This window comes from Megalops cyprinoides, chromosome 19, assembly GCF_013368585.1.
Source record: "Megalops cyprinoides isolate fMegCyp1 chromosome 19, fMegCyp1.pri, whole genome shotgun sequence".
In the NCBI taxonomy this organism is placed as follows: domain Eukaryota; kingdom Metazoa; phylum Chordata; class Actinopteri; order Elopiformes; family Megalopidae; genus Megalops; species Megalops cyprinoides.
In genome coordinates this window covers 14,806,785-14,825,167 of record NC_050601.1, presented here as the reverse complement: position 1 = coordinate 14,825,167, position 18,383 = coordinate 14,806,785, and positions in this window count along the sequence as shown.

Genomic DNA, 18,383 nt, shown 5'->3' with positions numbered 1-18,383 from the left:
AAATATAGCTGATAGAAATGTCTCCAACTTACAAAAACAAGCAAGCCACTTATTTCAGTTATTTCATGGCCTCTGGTACTTAAATCAAACTATATTCATCTGAGAGACCAAAGAAGAAAATCCCAAATTTCACAACTGACATTCAAAAGCATTTGTCATTGAAAATAAGAGGATCTATGAAGTGATCTGATATAGCTTGTGACGGTAGTACAACTGTTTGTGCCGTCCATAATGTTTTTGTAACATTAAATTTTATAACAGTTCTGTTGTTATTTTGTAACATCTACGAGAAAAACTATAAAAATGGCAGAGGAAGCTGGAAACAGGTTAGCTACAAAGATCCACATGTTAAATGAGTTATGCAGATACTAAAAATTTTGCTTGTAGATTTTTCTACTCTAATTCAGATGTGATTCAAACTCAAAGCAGATGTTGAGTGTTTGTTCCATATATATGTATACTGATAATGATGGGAAAATGTATAATTTCATCTGCTTGCAAGCAGAGGCATCTCAATATACTTATTCCTAGCTTTAATGTCTAAACAAAGAATAAACATAATAGTAACTGGTCCGAGCATTCCCAATCCTTTCTCCTTCTGTTGGCTGCTGTCCATTTCAAACTGCAATTTTCTCATAATCATGTTGACTATGCACGGCGTGAACACGACCAGTTTTTGGTGACTAGATGGGTTTACCATCAGTGAAAGTCAATTAGGATCTGAAGCCACAGCAGCCTATAGTTTTTGTGTTATTTTATTTTTTCATATTGTTATTTTTTTTATCCTGTTCTTTCTGATGCAAGCCTTAACAGTGTTGCCTGATTTGGCTCAAAGAATCAGTAGATGTACACAAAAACATTTTTACCTAAAAACACGTCCAAGGCTATGCCCAGCACGGTTGTCAAACATTTCTTTTTAACATCGGTAAATTTTCCCAGCTCCCACTCAATCATCTCACATTCAGCAGTTATATCAGGTACAGTCTGCACTTTCACACTACCTGACTCTCATGACTCCATTCATTCTGGATGTGCTGGGCCACATCCAAAATAACAGAATAAGACTCTCACTCCATAAGACATAATTGCTTGATAGAGCTCAACATGTATTTCACTTTATCAACAAAAATTACACCACTTTCAAATCTATTTCTAAAAAAAAATTTTTTAAAAATACTGTTTAAACAAATGAATGTGTTTTTTGCAAAAACAATATCTTTGAAACTTTCCCATCGGTGATCATATCTAATCACAGTTTATAAATTATTCTGTTTAGTGTAACAAATAATTTATTAATAAATGCTGATACAAATGAAAATGCAGCATCGAGACCCAGAAGACCTAAGACTACTTAGTTCTCCTGAATCTAACTGATTTTGTACTATTGATCACTAAACTGTAATGTCTAAGGGATTGTGTGAGGCTGTCTGGCTATCCATTGAACAAGTTTCTAGGAGAAAACAGCTCATCTCAGTTAGGAAAGCTGTATCCTCCTCAGCACACCTGCAGTGTCCCCCAGGGATCAGTTTTGGGTCCAATTTCATTCTCTCTGTCAGTGCCTCCTCTTGGCAATATCATTCATATGCATGAATCTAGCTTGCATCGCTATGCTGATGACATTCAGCTCTATTTACCAGTTAAACAAGGTTACTTGAGCAAAATAGCTGGCTTGCATGAATGTTTAATGGACATCAAAACTTGGATGTCATAATATTTTCTGCAGCTGAATTCTGACAAGCCAGAAGTCTTGATAATGGGATCTAAGCAACAGCTTGATATTCAAAAATGAAATCTTGATCTATTAACACCCAATATTAAAACAGAAGAGTTTTTTTTTGTTTTGAATATCACACTGCAAATGCTTGCTTCTTTTAAGAAACATATCCAAGATTGTATAATTTGGCTTTGAAGGACACAGAGGACCATGCATGCTTTAATCTCATTCAGATTAAACAATTGCAACATGTTCTTTTTGGGTCTCACTGGACACACATTCTCCTGGATCACAGATTTTAAGAACTGCTACAATGATTCCAACTACAACGGCTAAATAACATATATTATCCCCATTTTGGGCATCATTACACCAATTACCAGTTTAGGACAGTATTATCTTTAGGATACCACAATTTACTTTCAAAGCCTTAATTGGATTAGTACCCAATTATCTCAGAGAGATGCTCAGTCCCTAAAGGCCTTAGCATATAGTGAGGACAACAATTACAGGCCTTCCCTGTGTCACTGTGACCAAGTTAAAGAGAAAAGGTGAGGAAGCTGTGTTCAGGCCCCTTTCCTGTCTGAATACATCAGTGCTTCCCCATACACTGACTATTTCTGTTCGAATGTAAACCCTCACCTCTGTAACCTTGCCACCTCATTTTGCCTTGTTTCCTTGCCTGCTTTTCTCTCATGTAACTCTACTGAAACATACTTGCTTAGACATGTATTTAATGTATTTAAATGTATTTAAGCAATATACTTGCTTACTCCTTTCTGCTTTTACTTTTGTTACTGAATAATACAAATTGCCAATTTTTTTTTAATTATATAAATGATTTACATTTTTAAATATTCCATTGATTTTCCTATTAAAACGTGCCCAGCAGTAATGCGTGAGAGGCACTCACCAAATAAAGTCTCTTCTTCTGATTGTTGTTGTCATTACTATCGTTGTTTCCCTGCCAGCATTGATTCTTTGGTCTTGTGAGCAACCAATTAGCCTATTGTAAGTGAAGGTCTGTAGTTCTTGCTGCGAAAGAGCAGTCAGTCCTGGAATCCTGGAGTCCTGGGGTTGAGCGTGGCATCGCCGGGGTCACTGAAGCCTCACCAATCTCACAAAGCGGATTTGCCCCCCACTCCCCCCCTCCAAACTCTCTCTCCCTCTATCTTATGATGCCTGCTGGCACTTTGGGAGTAGTGCCCCTCCAATCCCCGTGCCCCCCTGAATGCCAGCCGACAGTGTGGCATGCCATCTGCTGCTGCCCTCCCCGACTCCACCGCCTCTCCGCAGACAGCTACCCACAAGCCACTTCTCCCTCAGCTCCGCACTGCACCGAACAGGAGGCTTTCGCGCGGATCACTTCACCCCTGATACACCCCCCCCCCCCCCCCAGATATGGGGGTAGAGAGAGGGAGGGAGACACACACATTACTGTCACACACATACATACTTGTGCATATAAACCCAACATAAGCCGTCATCTCATCTCATGACATTGAATTATTTAAAGGTTGTGTTCATTTCAACATCAGCCGCTATATATATGTGTCATGGTGCAGGCTTTAAATACTGTTATTCAACTAATTTATATGAAATTGACCCTAAATCTGAATACAAAGATAGGTGGTGTATAGGGAAGCTATGAGTAAACCCATTTCTTCACGCACTTCACAAGGTAATCATTTCATCAACATTTCAGTAACATCAGTGTGCATACACACACACACGCACGCACACATGCACGCACGCACGCACGCACGCACGCACACCCACAGATATAACCTCATACTCACACTAAAAACTTTCAGACGCATACACATTCAAACTGCCATGCATGAACGCACAAGTACAGATGTATATTTTGCACTGTTGCGCTGAGATTTCTAATGCCTTTCCAGTCACCCAGTGTCAGGGCGCGTGTATGCGCATGCATGCATGTGTGAAAGAGGGAGAAAAAGAGAAAAGAGCAGTGCTGCGGTGCTCCATGTGCGATGCTGGTGAGTGATGGATTCGAAATTCGGGCTGGGGAAGAGGGACCGACGTTCCTCCATTCATCTTGCGTGGGTGTGGAAGGCTTTACCGCTGACACCCTATCCATCAGTGTGTGCAACATTAACTCTTTGGAGCTGAACCAAGAATCTCAGGATCTGTCTCTCCATCTCTCTCCTACTTTCTCCCTCCCTCTCTCTCTCTCTCTCTCTCTCTCCATCTCTCTCTCTCTCTTTCATTATTCCCCTCTTTTTTACCCATGACTCTCTGCTTCTGTCTTCTGTTGTCTGCTCCTCATCTCTCCCTCTCTTTGTCTGTCTCTCCCTGTTAATAATTTACCCGCTGCACTGCCACAGACCTGGGTGCCTCCAGGCTCTCATAGGGGCGTGGCTCCTCCGTGGAGCTCCTGTGAGACTAGGGTGTGTCAGGGGTCCCCACGTCTCCACCGGGTCTCCAGCAACCATCCTGTCAGGTAGTCCAACTGTCACTCGTGCCCACCCCCCGTTCTTATTGGTGGTGGTTCAGAGCCTACCTCAGTAATGCTGCCTCTGATTGGAGAATAAGGGATTCCACCAGAAAACAGAGCAGCAGGGGTGAATGGGTAGCGGTACTAGACGTGATCACATTTTCCCCTCTGCTAGGCTGGCATCAAATTAGCATTTCAGCACTCAAACTGGCATCAGAGAGAGGGGGAGGGGGAGGGGAGAGAGAAAGGAAAACAGATGCCAACGAATATAAACATCGTAGAACCATCTCTCCTTTCAGCCTCACCCCCACCAGAGATAACAGATAACACTTTCATTCACATATGAAAACCTGACAAGAACAATGGCAACAATAGTCAGAGTAATACCGTCCATCCTACTCAGTTGCTAACCGGCGCATATTCGCAGAAGCAAGTGAAATATTAACGGCGGGGTGACACAGTGTAGTCCTGCTTGATCAAGCACATCCAGCCTACACCTGGGACCACATCTTTGACCCTCACCGAACTGTAGCTGTCTAAAGATTCCAGAGTTCTCAACATTCACCTACCCTGCTGATTCAAGCAAAAACACAAACACACACACACATACACACGCTCACATACACACACACACACACACACACACACACACACACACACACACACACACACATACAAAGAACACATACACACAAAGTACACAAATAAACAAATACACAAAGTAACAGGCAAGACATGCATACATGCTGAGTGCTTGTGCCAGTCAGAAATGCATGAGCTGAGTGTGTGGTCCAATCAGAGGTGCGCATGCTGCGTGCCCTGTGAAGAAATATCAAAGCCACGCTAAGGACTGCTAGGTGAGGTGCGGGCAGGATCTGAACGTGCTGAGAACAGGACAAGCAGGAGATAAGAACACCTTTGCTTTAAATGATTTGTTTACCCTCTTCAACTCATAACTGACATTTCTGTAATATTTATGTCCCCTGCAATTTTCTTATATTGGCTCTTTGACCATGTAAAAATGATAAACGTCCGAAAAAGAGAAAAAGAAAGATAAAAGCTAAACGTATCACACGTTTTGTGACTCTATTCACACCAGCATGTTTCCTCTCACATTTGAACCATTCTTGCACATGCATTTGATGTGTATTATTCCTGTAGAGGTATCCTGTGGAGTTCTGTCAGATAAGCCCAAGTGCTCAGCACATCTGGGCAGCAGTGCTGCTGAGACGCCTGCTGTTACTGTAGACCTCACACACCCACTGCAATGACAGAAAAGGAAGGACCACATCAGTAAATGATGTTTCCACAATAGAACGTAATAGAAAGTCCATAAGTATAGCAGTGATACACAAAAAAATCATCTGTCGGACAACAGCAGTTCCAACTGCTCAGTTAGTGAAATTGCACTAAAGTTGAAAATGCTCCAGACCACTACAGAGACAATATTGAAAGATATGTCTTTCAGTTTTGAAAGATAGGAGGACAGAAGCCAGGTTATATATGTGTGTATATATACATACATATACACATACACACATCCACACGTTGTTCGAATTTCATAAAAAATTGCAGGCATGATTTGTGCTGCATTTTTTGAAGTGTATGTGGCATACCGAGAAAATAAACTTGTGAGGAAAATTGTACTTCCAAGGTCCATTTTTTTTCACGTCACAGTCTTTTACAGAACCACAGAATATCACAACAACGATAATCACCTGGACAACCGCAGAGCAACCGCAGCTCAAATTAATCTCACCATGGGAAGAATCCCAGCTTGAGGATCAACGTATGCAATTAGTGGTCACCACACACTGAAAGTCTGCCGTGCTGGCAGCCATGAATCAAGCTATCGATGGGATATCAAAGTCACATCACTGACTTGAGCTGAAGGACTGTACAGTAAATCCACTGCCCTTTTAAAATGGAGGGCCAAATGAGAGTGAAATATTGGTATTTCCTGATATGGTTAGTAGTGTTTGTTTGTGCTCTATGATATAAATGTAACTCGTATAAGGCCTACAATTTTAATATTTAGGAAACATTATTACATTACGTTATTACATTATTATTAGTAGTACATGTGTGAAATGTCTATTTAATTCAGCAATGTACTTTAAATACAGCCAAACTGGAAAATGTACAATAAAAATGTTTTCAATGCTCTCCTCTATCCGATCTGTGTTTGGATATAGACAACAGCATTCTGGGTGTGAGATCTGACTGCTTCAGGTAGAAAGATATACATTGTTTTTTTCTTTACTTAGGGATTCTTGTTTCATACTCCATTTCACTTGTAACTATGACAAAATATGAAGACAGAGCACCCTATGATTTGCAACAGACATTTGTTAGGGTAAAGGATGCATGTAACCCTGTGAGTTTGAACAAACAGTGCACCAAAAAAGGGAGCAAGGCAGTGTGTCAACCTAATGACTTCTTCAGGCAGTCTGCTGTAACGATAGCTAGCACATCATGACTATAATGGGTATGTCAGGTGTAACTGTCAATCTGATAAGAGCAGGGAGATATCCCTTGGCTGTTCCCCAACAAACAACAAACTCAGAATCATGCCTTCCTGTTATGAGCCAGTGTAGTGTATACAGGAGACAGACAGTGCAAGTGCATAACATTGCATATGTATAGGAAACAATTTACAGAAAATAACAGCAATTCCTCATTCAAGGTGTGGAGACCTGCGGGCTAGTTTTACTTTTGTAAAATTTCTCAAATGTACCATTTCTAATGTTTTCCAACCTAAAAGGAGTCCTTTACTGTGGACTGTGGAGTTTTTCTTTCTTTATTTTACATTGAATGAGAAGCAATAGGTGACAGCATAGCTATACTGCCTATTGGACTACCTGAATATCATACTTAATTTTTTCTACTAATAACTATTAAAAATGTATCTAATTACCAAATTGCTTTGAATGTCATGTTCTGGGTTTGTTTTATTATGAAAAAAAAAGCGATGCATGTGTCTTGTGCAGCATGTCTGAACGTTATTTTATGAAAAGTATGCTTCGTACATGTTTGAGAGTATTCTAGCATAAACGACAGCAAGGTGTTTCATCTCTTCAGTGCCACTCTGTCATGTAGCCCGCACCTTATGGAGACTGGCATTTTGGTTTCGCTTTGAGAGTTGACAGAGGCTTGTCGGAAGACTGCTCGGATATAAAAGAGATGATTTGTCACTCCTTCCCTCTCCCTGTCCCACAGTGTGCCAAACGCACCCATGGGCTCAGTCACTCCTCAGCACTGCCAGTCCCCAGCTCTCCAGGGCTCCAACACTGAGTAACCCAGCCCACGCACTGACACCCCTCACACACTGAGCCACCCAGGCTGAGATGCCAGACCAGCTCTGAGTCACTCTCAAGCATCCAATGCTCAATGCTTCGGGTACTTTCTGCCCCCCCCCCCCCCCCCCCAAAAAAAAAAAAAAACTGATCCGGGATCAGTTTTTCCCGTTGCTACCTCTAAACCTCGTTGTTTGTGTGAAAGGCGGACGCTGATCCAGGATAAGCTCTCAGAGGCAGAATACATGTCTGCACGAGCTGAGAATAGCACTGAGTCACTCCCACAACCTCCACTCTCACATTCTGGCCCCCAGAGACAATCACACCACCACAATTCATGTGTCCAATACACCACCGCCATTGGCCATTAGCAAGCGGGCAAGGGATATTCAGTAACAAACACAGATTGAGACACAATGAGTCTGCTTCTGATGGTGGTGTCATGGTGTTTTTAACCTGGCTTACCAAGCGTGTGTCAGGGTTGGACAGTTAGAGACTCATGCCTGGCAAGCAAGCCTATGGTGTTGTTAGTAACACTGCGGTTATTCATTGAGTGCCTATTACAACAGGGATAAAAAGCCATTCAAGCAGAACAATCAATGGACCAAAGGTTTGCTGGGTGAGAATTTTGTGGAACTGTGCAAACAGAGAAAAATAAAGATATCAACAGCTTTTGGATACATATGAAGGAGCAATAACTAAGGTCATGTCAGGGCCAGGATTGACAGTGTTTATCATTTCATCACCATCATCTCAATACAGAAGTGACCAGATACATCACAGCTCAATCATAATTCCTTAAACTTTGCCTGCTAAGTGTTGGGTGTTGTGTTTGTAAAAATAACACTCAAGATAACACACAACGACAGCACTTCACAATATTACAGTACAATATTTGCACAGCAGGCATTCTTACCCAGAGCGGCTGGCATTTCATCCATTTAGAAAGATGAATATTTACTGAAGTAACTTGGGTGGAGTACCTTGTTCAAGAGTACAAGAGCAGTAGCTCACCAGGGAACTGAACCAGCAAATTTTTATTACAAGACCTGCTCCTTACCACTACTCAGTACAATCCTAAATGACTGACTTCAGATCTTCCCATAATGTACAAGTACAACCACTGCAAACACACCCAAATCCTCTCACACAGATAAGACACACCCTCTCGCCACACACCGCTGTCATAGCGACACCACCCTCCTTATGCCCGTGCCCGCCCGCTCACCCTGCCTGCTCTTCTGTGCTGAGGCAGCTGCCCCCCACCACCCCTCTCACACACAGCAATAACCTGCACTGTCATTAAATTCAGAGAAGAATGGAGACCGCCATTGCCAGGGTGCGCGTGTGTTTGCCAGCGTGTGTGTGTGTGTGTGTGTGTGCGCGTGCACACGCGAGCGTGTGTATGTGTGTGTATGTGCATGCAGAGGGCTAAGGGGGGGTCACCAGTGTTGACAGGTGGCTTTGGTAAAGAGGGGGTCCCAAAGCTCAGGTCTGACTGTCTCTGGCTCAGAGAGGGGGAGACAGAGAGAGGGGGAAATAAAAAACTGGGGAAAAAAATTCCCAGCAGCTGTCGACCTAATTCCTCTAACACGGTGCTTGTGCTCTGATTAGAAAACAGATCTGGCCCCTAATTTCCTCCTGACACTGGCTAATGCTCTATATCTCAATCGCCATGTCCCTGCTCAACACCACTCAGCCAGGCCGGACCCACTGGCTCACCAATGACAGACACACATGACACAGGAAAGATCTGATCCAACCACAGAGAGAGAGAGGGGGAGAGAGAGAGAGAGAGAAATGTGGAGAGAGAGGGAGGGAGAGACCCATCACACAAAAGATCAGATCAACAAATAGAGCGATGTACCCAGAGCAAAAGAACAACACACATGTAAACATATACACAAGCAGACACATCCTGCATGAAGGATCAGACTGACAAACACAGAGAGATACACCCCGCATAAAAAATCAGATCAATACACGCATGCAGACAAAGCCCGCACACAAGATCAAATGCACACTACACCAAAGATCAGCACAGTACCCCTTTCTGGAGGACATTCACTTCAATAAAGCAACATAGTGAGAGCATGACACAAACATGACCAAATTAAAATGTCTGTATACAGCCGGAGAGCAATCCATACCACAATGTTATGTCTGCAGTGATTCTAATGAATGTAATTGTGGCTGTGATCTGTGTACAGTGTGATTTACGGAAATGAGGAAAAAGGACTGTGTGACAGAGCTGAGGAGATTAACACACACACACATGTGCGCACATGCACACACGCACACATACCTGCGTGCATACACACACACATGCGTACACAAACTATGTATTTGTTTGCCATTATGCTACATTTTTGCTATAGCTTCAGTACAGACGGGCACAGCTAAAAAACCTGCAGATATAGAAATGTCTAAAACTAGATTTACATGTCATTCTGGGTTATTCTATAAGAAAATAAAACAGATGTTACATAAAGCGCTAATAAATCAGTCTTACAAGGGCCATTCAGTTGGTTTGTGCTTAGGATATCCAGCTAAACCTAATTTTCAAATGCTCAGAGATACCATCCAGAAAGGTTTAAATTCAAACTTCAGCACACCATGCAAACTATTCATTTCAAGAGAAGGTATTGATAATTTCTCACTGAAACAGCTCTAGGTGTCCTTTAACTGTGTAAAAAAGGTCTGCTCTACCTCCCCCTACTGGAGAAAGCACCTGATTACAGTCTCTCCTATTTTGCCCTGGTCTGCACAAAATTTATTTGAAAACATGATTCCAATCATTTTTCACATAGAATAAAATCAAAATTGTTCCTCATTTACCAACAAATTCTATTCATATCATGACTTATCTAAAAACAAAATAACTCAACAAAACAATGACCAATTAGCTGGAACAGAGAGGGTCGCTGGAGCAGCACGAAGGCGTATAAATACATGAGGGGCTGTTGAGTGTAGACGGGTGACAGTTTGGGCGTGAGTCAAAGTCGGCGTGATAGTCTCGGTGACTCTCAGTGTATGAGTTTCAGTGTATGAAAGCCAGTGTGTGACTAGCACTGTCAAAGAAATGCAATCATGAAAGCACAACACTCAGTTTATCAGAAAACTGAAAATATATTTTTGATTGTTGATATGTTGATTTTCAGAGAGTTTCAGCATTTGAGAGTCTGTGCCTATGTGTGAGCTCCGGTGTGTAATTTCAATCTGTGTGTGTATGTCTGTTAAGGCGTAAGTGTTGAGTTGTCTGTATTTTTTAGTGTGACAATATAGTAACTCAAGTAACTCTGTGTGTGTCTGAATCAGTCTGTGTGTCAGTGTATGAATATCAGTGTGATAGAGGTGTCAATGGGCATCACTATCATCCACTAAGTAGGGGTATTCAGGTATTCTTTTTTTTTTTTAAAAAACTTATTTTCGTAAGACACTGCAAGTCTTCCCAAGTGAGGGCAGGGTAGAGCTGAAATTAGGTTTAGGGCTAGGTCTGAAATTAAGTTATATGTATCCCTACTCCTAATTTCATCTCTAACCTTAAATCCAAACCCTAATTTCAGTTATAACCCTAACCCAAATTTTAGCTCTAACCCTAGCCCTAATATTAATTTCAACTTTAACCCTAACCCTAAATCTAGCCTCAACACTAACCACTAACCCTAACACTACAACTAGTGAAACACTGACCCAAACACTGTCTTCTTTTCCTCATAGTCCAGGAAAAGGTGACTGTACCTAAAGCAGAGACAGTCAGACTCCAACCACTGTACAACCCTTAAAACAGTAAACAATAAGCCCACAGAGACCAACACAAAACCAGCTACACTGACATCACCATGCTTCACACAAGCCAAAGCACCACAGCATAATGCAGCGCACACCACAACAGAGACAGTCAGACACATGCAAATCTAGAGGCCCAAACAAAATCATGTAAGTGACCAATGTCAGTCTAGACCTGTTACATTTTGCTTTAGACTCTAACAAACAAACCCAGTCCAGTCATACCTTCTTCCCAAGGTATAACCAAGAAGCTGCCTACTTTTCGACAGCTGAAAACCCAAGATGAATCCAAAGTAATAATAGGGAAGCCAAAAGACAAACATCAGCAGGATCAATTAATGCTACTGCATGTGGTTCCCATTAAACTAATCACATGAATACAAAAAATATATCCATTAAAAACCTATTGAGATATTTAGAAATTGGTTGTATGCTTATGCGTATGTGTATACTTATATACTTCCTGCTGTAAAATGCATCATAAATATAAATATATATACTTATTTATTTGGTTTTCTTTATTCATCTCAAACTTCATTATCTAGTAATGAAACCATTAGTTTCATTATTATCTTCAATTGTATCCACTTGGCAACACTTGGAAAATCGTGTGATGCTAATAAAGCCTGTCGAATTCCACTAAAATCTGTAAGTGATGACTTTGTGTGAGTGTCAGTATGTGGTGTCAGCGGTTTCAGCACAAGTATCAGATCTTGCTCAGTGCCAGAGCAAGATGACCAACCCTAACCCTAACAGTATATATGTGTCGATATATGAGTATCACTAGCAGTAAGTTGTATTAATTTCACTGTGGAAATGATGTCAGTGTTACTATCAGAGTGTAAATGCCATTGACATGTGTGTAAATAGCATTGGTGTGTGCTTGGCAGTGTGTAAGTAGTGCTGGTGTGTGTGTATCGGTGTGTGAGCTGTGTTGGTGTGCAATTATCAGTCCTGTTGCCATGGGTGTGTAGCAGTGTGTAAATGGCATCAGTGTGCGACTTATCAGCGTATAATGAGAGCTGGTGTGTATCAGTGTGCTGGTGGTGTCAGAGTGCGATCGTCAGTGTGTTAGTGGTGTTGGAGTGTGAGTATCAGTGTGCTAGTGGTGTCGCTGTGTGATTATATTTGTGTGCGGTGGCGTTGCTGGGGTGCCAGCTTGTGTGCAGACAGCAGCAGTTTGTGGAGCGAGAATAAAAAGTGAGGAGCGATGCCAAGTGAGTCCCGGGAGAGAGATTGAAGGGACAGAGAGAGAAGAAAGAGGAAATAAAAAGAGCGCATTTCACTCACACACACACACACACACACACACACACACACCACAAAGGCGCAGAGATGTGTACCGTCAAACATGCATGCACACACTCACGCAGACAAGTGTACATGCACAAATCTTAAGAATCAAGGACAGATTGCAAAAAAAAAAAAAAAATTAAAAAACAGACAGTGGTTCAATTCGGTCCAATGCTGACACACAGATTCACAACTGCAATAAACAGAACAAGCGCATGTACAAACACAGACAAGAGTACCATGTGTTCAGTTAACGTACAACATGCGAGTGGGCGAGAGCGTGATAGGCCAGGCACACACACCGAGCTACAACATCGCAGTCGCACAGTCACAGCCACACACACGTGCGCAGGCACACACACACACACACACACACACACACACACACACACACACACACACACACACACAAACACACACACGCACACACACGCACACACACATACACGCACAACCACCCTGACAGGCAGACAGGCAACTTCAAAAACCCACAAATAAATAAGTAAATAAACGCGAGCAAGCAAGATGAATAAATAACACGGTGAGAGATCCATGCACAGGAAGCAGGAGGGGGAGAGGACAGGCTGCCGCGTGTCTTGTACACCAGGCTCTGTGGGTTTGTCACTCGGCTCCACAGAAACGCGGCGAGACATACAAAGGCTGAGGAGAAGACACTGAGGAGGTCTGGACCAGTCTGTAATGTGGAACTGCCATGAAAACCGGTTGGCTTCTGTGCACGTGTGTGTGTGTGTGTGAGTGCATGCACGTGTGTGTGTTGGTGCACGCATGATTGCACAGTTGTGTGTGTGTGTGTGTACACACATGGGTGTGTGTGCAAAGTGTGTGTTTCGGTCTCCACCCTGTGTGTGAGCATTGTTCTTATTGTGTGTGTGTGTGTTTTTTAACGTTATTTGTATTTTTTTTTTCTTTTTTCCAGAGAGTAGTGTGAATGCAGTATGCAAATTAGATGGTTATTACCGCATTGCTCATCAAGCAGCGCGGAGGAGACATTAATAGGCTGATGAATATGCATGTGAATTTGTTAATTAAGTTAATTATTCTGCTGAAAATGCATTCGTCTTCCAAGGACATCTTCCCCAGGATTTCAACCTGCTCTTCTCATTAGTCATGCAATATTTTACACAGAAAGAGAGGGGGCAGGGAAAGACAGTACTAGTTCTTAAGTTCTATTAAGAAAGAAGATGAGTCTTATAGCAGACAAAACATGCAAATGTGGCATTTCGATGGAGATCATAATACAAGAAGTCAATTTTTTCCATGTGTCGAGAATCGATGTTTCTTCTTGGGAATTCTCCCACTCTTACACTATACCTATGAATTTTTATTCCTTCAGCTGATTTCTCCCTCTCTTGCTCTCTAGAACTGCACTCCTCTCCTCCAGTTTTCCTCTAATTGCTTATTAAAACCTCTTAAATGAACTTTTTGTGCCAACTTTCCGACACATTAATTAATTGTTGTAGCCAATTAAGTGTCGTTGTGCAAATGAGTTTCAGCACAAATGGTCCTGCAGGGCTGCCCTCCTCCCCACCAGCTTGCCTTCCCAGCAGCCCCTGCTGCCTTAAAGAGGCCGCTACACTCGCCACACACTGAACACTCTCGAAGCAAGCATGTAGCGGGTAGATGGTCACCATCGAGCCCTGAGCCTGAATCAGTTTCAACTGTTTGGTGTAAGGATAAGTGTTGGGTTAGCTGATTCTGGATCAGTGCTTAGTTGCACTGCCTACACAGAGCATTTGAGGAAGGCAGGCACCAACAGAAAGATTAAACTGGATCTTCATCCTATCAGGGACCTGACACAGTTGCTTCTCAACTCATGAGTCCTAACTTGTGGACCTGAATTCCAACACAGTGAGAAGGTCCCTTGACAAAATGAAAAGTGACAGTTTCAGCATGGGTAACAGTTAGACTAAGTAACACATCCAAGGTACATGCAAATACCATTACTGCTCATAACGCAGAAATCAAATTCCCTTGAGGTTTGGCACCCTTGGGAGAGAAACTTAAGTTCATTTGCTCTGATAAAAAAGCAAATGATTTTTGGAATGGTGTAAACAGTAAACTGCCTCAGGCATCTGTTAGGCAAATTAATACCATTATCGCTAAGTGGTGGCAGTCATAATAACAACAATCATAACAGAATTAACAGCAAAATGTTAAGGTTGTAGGAATTGTATGTCTCTCAGAAATGGAAGAATATATTTGTTTATATGATTACATATTTATAAATATTTATGTATTTTTGGATACTTGAGTGTAAAATGTTTATTTTAAAGTTTCATCGTGAATCTTTTGGAAGAATTGTGAAATAAAAGTATGTACTTAGTACATACAAATAGCTATTAAGAAGAGCATGAAGATATAAGATATGTGCTAAATTGCTCAATTGTCCCATTTCTTGTTAGCATTCTACAGTAGCTGACCATATACCAGTTGTGCTACAATTTACAGAAGTATAGATGGGGCTCCTCCAAAGTGATGATCATCAGTCACCTACACATGCGACCCAGTGATTACCCCTACTGAAATTTTAAATAGTAGTAATTCTGTAATGTTCAATATAAGTAATTCCACCACTGCTGGAAATTGAGAGAATGTTTGACAGTGACATTCTGACTTGTAGTTCCACCCAGGGTTATAAGGCCACTGAGCTTTCCCATTGACCACAGTAGAAAAACACCAGCCCTCTGCTAACCAAAGTGATCCCCACAAAAACAGGCACAGCTTCCCCTCTCTTCACCAGCGGTGCCATCTGTGCGGTGGTCATCCAATCTGATTATACAGGCTCCTCTCATTAAGAGACACGGGCAAGTAAATGTAACCGATGACACAGACAAAATGGAGCAGCAACAGGAAACTGGAACAGCAAACACAGGAAGGTATACAAAGTCAGTGAAAGCCTATGTCCAAACAGCGGCAGTCAGGAACATGAGGCGCTCCGTGCTGCAGCCCTGAGCCTGGAAGCCTGGTGTGACTCTTACCGCTGGGCCGGGGGAGTCTTGTTCCCCTCCCCGTGTTTGCAAGGTTTTGATCAAAGAGACTCAGTCATCAAACTCAAGATCAAACTGGCTGTTCCCGCATCTCGCCACCCACTGCGGTTCAGCACTGGGGCACAGATGCATGGAGCGCTTTAAGGCCTATCCCCACTACGGCCCGATGTTTCTAACATGGGTCCAGCAGTACACCACTTATGCTGACAGACTCAGAGGCACACTCATAGCTCTGAAAGTCAGATGAAACGAACATCTATGACTTGAGAAAAGTCAGAGGGAAACCTCACAAGGTTGAAGAATTTGACTGCCCATTTTGTTTTCGGCTGCTTCCAGGACTTGCCTTGGACAGAACAGCAACGTGGAAACCAACATACTGGTTTGCACCTGATTTGAGATTTTTCTGTGCACTGCAATGCTACAGCTTGTAAGCACATTACTAAAAAAAACCCCACATTTTGCACACTGCAGAGTGAACATGAAAGGCCGTGCTTTCTATACAGAGGTATTCTCCCTTCTGCAGTCAGAGGCCTTGCGACTTACCTCTCATCCATCAGGGATCCTACCCCCAATGTTTAACTCGCAATTTCCCAATCAGAGACTCTGCACCCTATCTCTGACCTATCAGTGACCTTGCCTTCTGCCTCTCCAACAGTGCAGACCCCACCCCCTATTTCTACCAGACCCAACGGAATCTCTGCCTCCCATCTCTCGCTGATCACAGATTCCACACCCCCTTTCTCGCCTAATACCCCCCTCCCCGCCCTGCTCAGCACTAATCTCAGCCATGAGCCTGTTGAGCTCGTGCAGGAGCTATGCTAATCAGGGGGTCTGTGCCACCAGCTCTCGCTAGGAGGCTGCTGAGATTATGCTATTCCTCTCAAGGATTTCAAATAATCTCACTTTCACATTTCACCACCTGCTGAGACAGCGGAGAGCTTTACCCACCAGCTCCTTTCAGTCAACTCGGCCCAAGTTTCCACCAAACTTTTTTTACTTGGCGGCTAGGGGAGGGTGAAGATATCCTGGCGGATCAGCCGTCCCCATTGCTCTCAGGAGAGAGCACAGGATATGTCAAACTTTAGGTGCAGTGCTGACCTGGGCAGTGTTCAGTAAACAGTTCTGTAAATGATTTTAAAACGGACGCAGAGTACAGCTGAATTTCCTGCTGCAGAATACTTCCGAGACAGTCGCATATTTAAAGACATGCATGATCCAGTTGAAGCTAAAAAATATAAATAAGATATCCAACTACCAGTAAGGCAAGAACTATGAAACTGCTATGTAGCTCCAGTTGAACGTGAAATTAATTAGAATTACAGTTTCAACTGCATTTGTAAATAGCAAAGACACTCATGACAAATGTGTTGCTGAATTCCCTCTGTCATTTAAAATGTGGTACAGTAGCTAGTTGACCACTACTGACAACATTGTGCTGTGCTTAAGTTTTGAGGATAGTTACTTAATTACTGTCACTTGAAGCCACCACCACTATGGCTGACACACCAGGGCAAACACCCTCATCATTATAACACAGCCACCAAACTAGAAAGGACCATCTCCAGAGGAAATTAATCTGTGTTACAAAACTTTCAAAGTAAACGCCCCATCAAGACTAAAATCTTCACAGAGTTACAAAAATGTGCGCGTCATGATCGCACCCCTCGTCTTGAATCGTGCTGGAGAGTGAGCGCCAGGAGCCCCTTACCTGTTGTAGTCCATGGGTTAAACTGGGCTGCCAGTCCCAAGACAGTCCCACTCCACTGCAGGCTGGACAACAAGCACAGCACCACAGAGACACAGGAAGAAATTTTCCCATTCAGTTCAATTCATTCAATTTTCAATGGATTTTACTTATCAGGCACTCTCAAATCCCAAACTTTAAAATCCTCTTTGGTCCCAGTTTTGGATGTGAACACCACTCCCACCTTAAAATACACTCAGTATGGAGTGTATTGCTTTGTTCTAAAATAATAATAAAGCGCCCAAATTTATATCTTATGAGATTAAAAAAACTATCATGTAATCTACCAGATGCCAGTAAGTGTCACAGTGTAAGTGAGGCTTTAAGAGGGACAGAGAGGCAAATTTACTGCCACAGACTTGTGCCTCTCCCCTAGTGTGTGTTGTGTGTGTGTGTGTGTGTGTGTGTGTGTGTGTGAGTGTGCAGGGGGGGCAGGGGGTCCGGCTGGCATGCTTGGGTGAAGTACCCCCTGATTGATGGCAGGGATTCAGCTCCCAGTCTGCCCATTGCAGTGCCCCCCTCCTTTTTTTTTTTTTTTTTCCTCCACTGCCTTGGCACTTGTACCCACAACCCCTCCCCTGGCAGCTCCCCGCGGGCACATTAATTACTGCACTGAACCCCACATGCGCACACAGGCACACACGCGCTCGCTCCCAAACTGGGCACGAGGGCAGGTGAGCCACCCCTCTAAAAGGTTCTCTCACCCCGAGGCTCAGCTGTGCCTATGTCAGCTGGGCGGGGGTGGGGTGGGGGGGTCACTCTGTGCCCCTCAGAATGAGTGTGTCTGTATGCATGCCAAGTTGAGGATGTGCCTCTAGATGTATGCTGGTCAGAGCAGGAGCGTGCCCCTGTATATGTTTCACTCAGAATGTGTGTGAGTACGTACCTGGTAACCTCATGACTTGCCTGGTGGATGGTTTTATTTGTGGTTTATCTGAATATACCTTTAATGAGTTTGAATGTACGTTTGTCACATTCATTTTGAATATGACATTGGTCCTTGGTATGATTCCAGCTTCAAATCGATCACAGTCACCATAATATGAAATGCAATGTAAAGACGTGACACTTTTAAAAA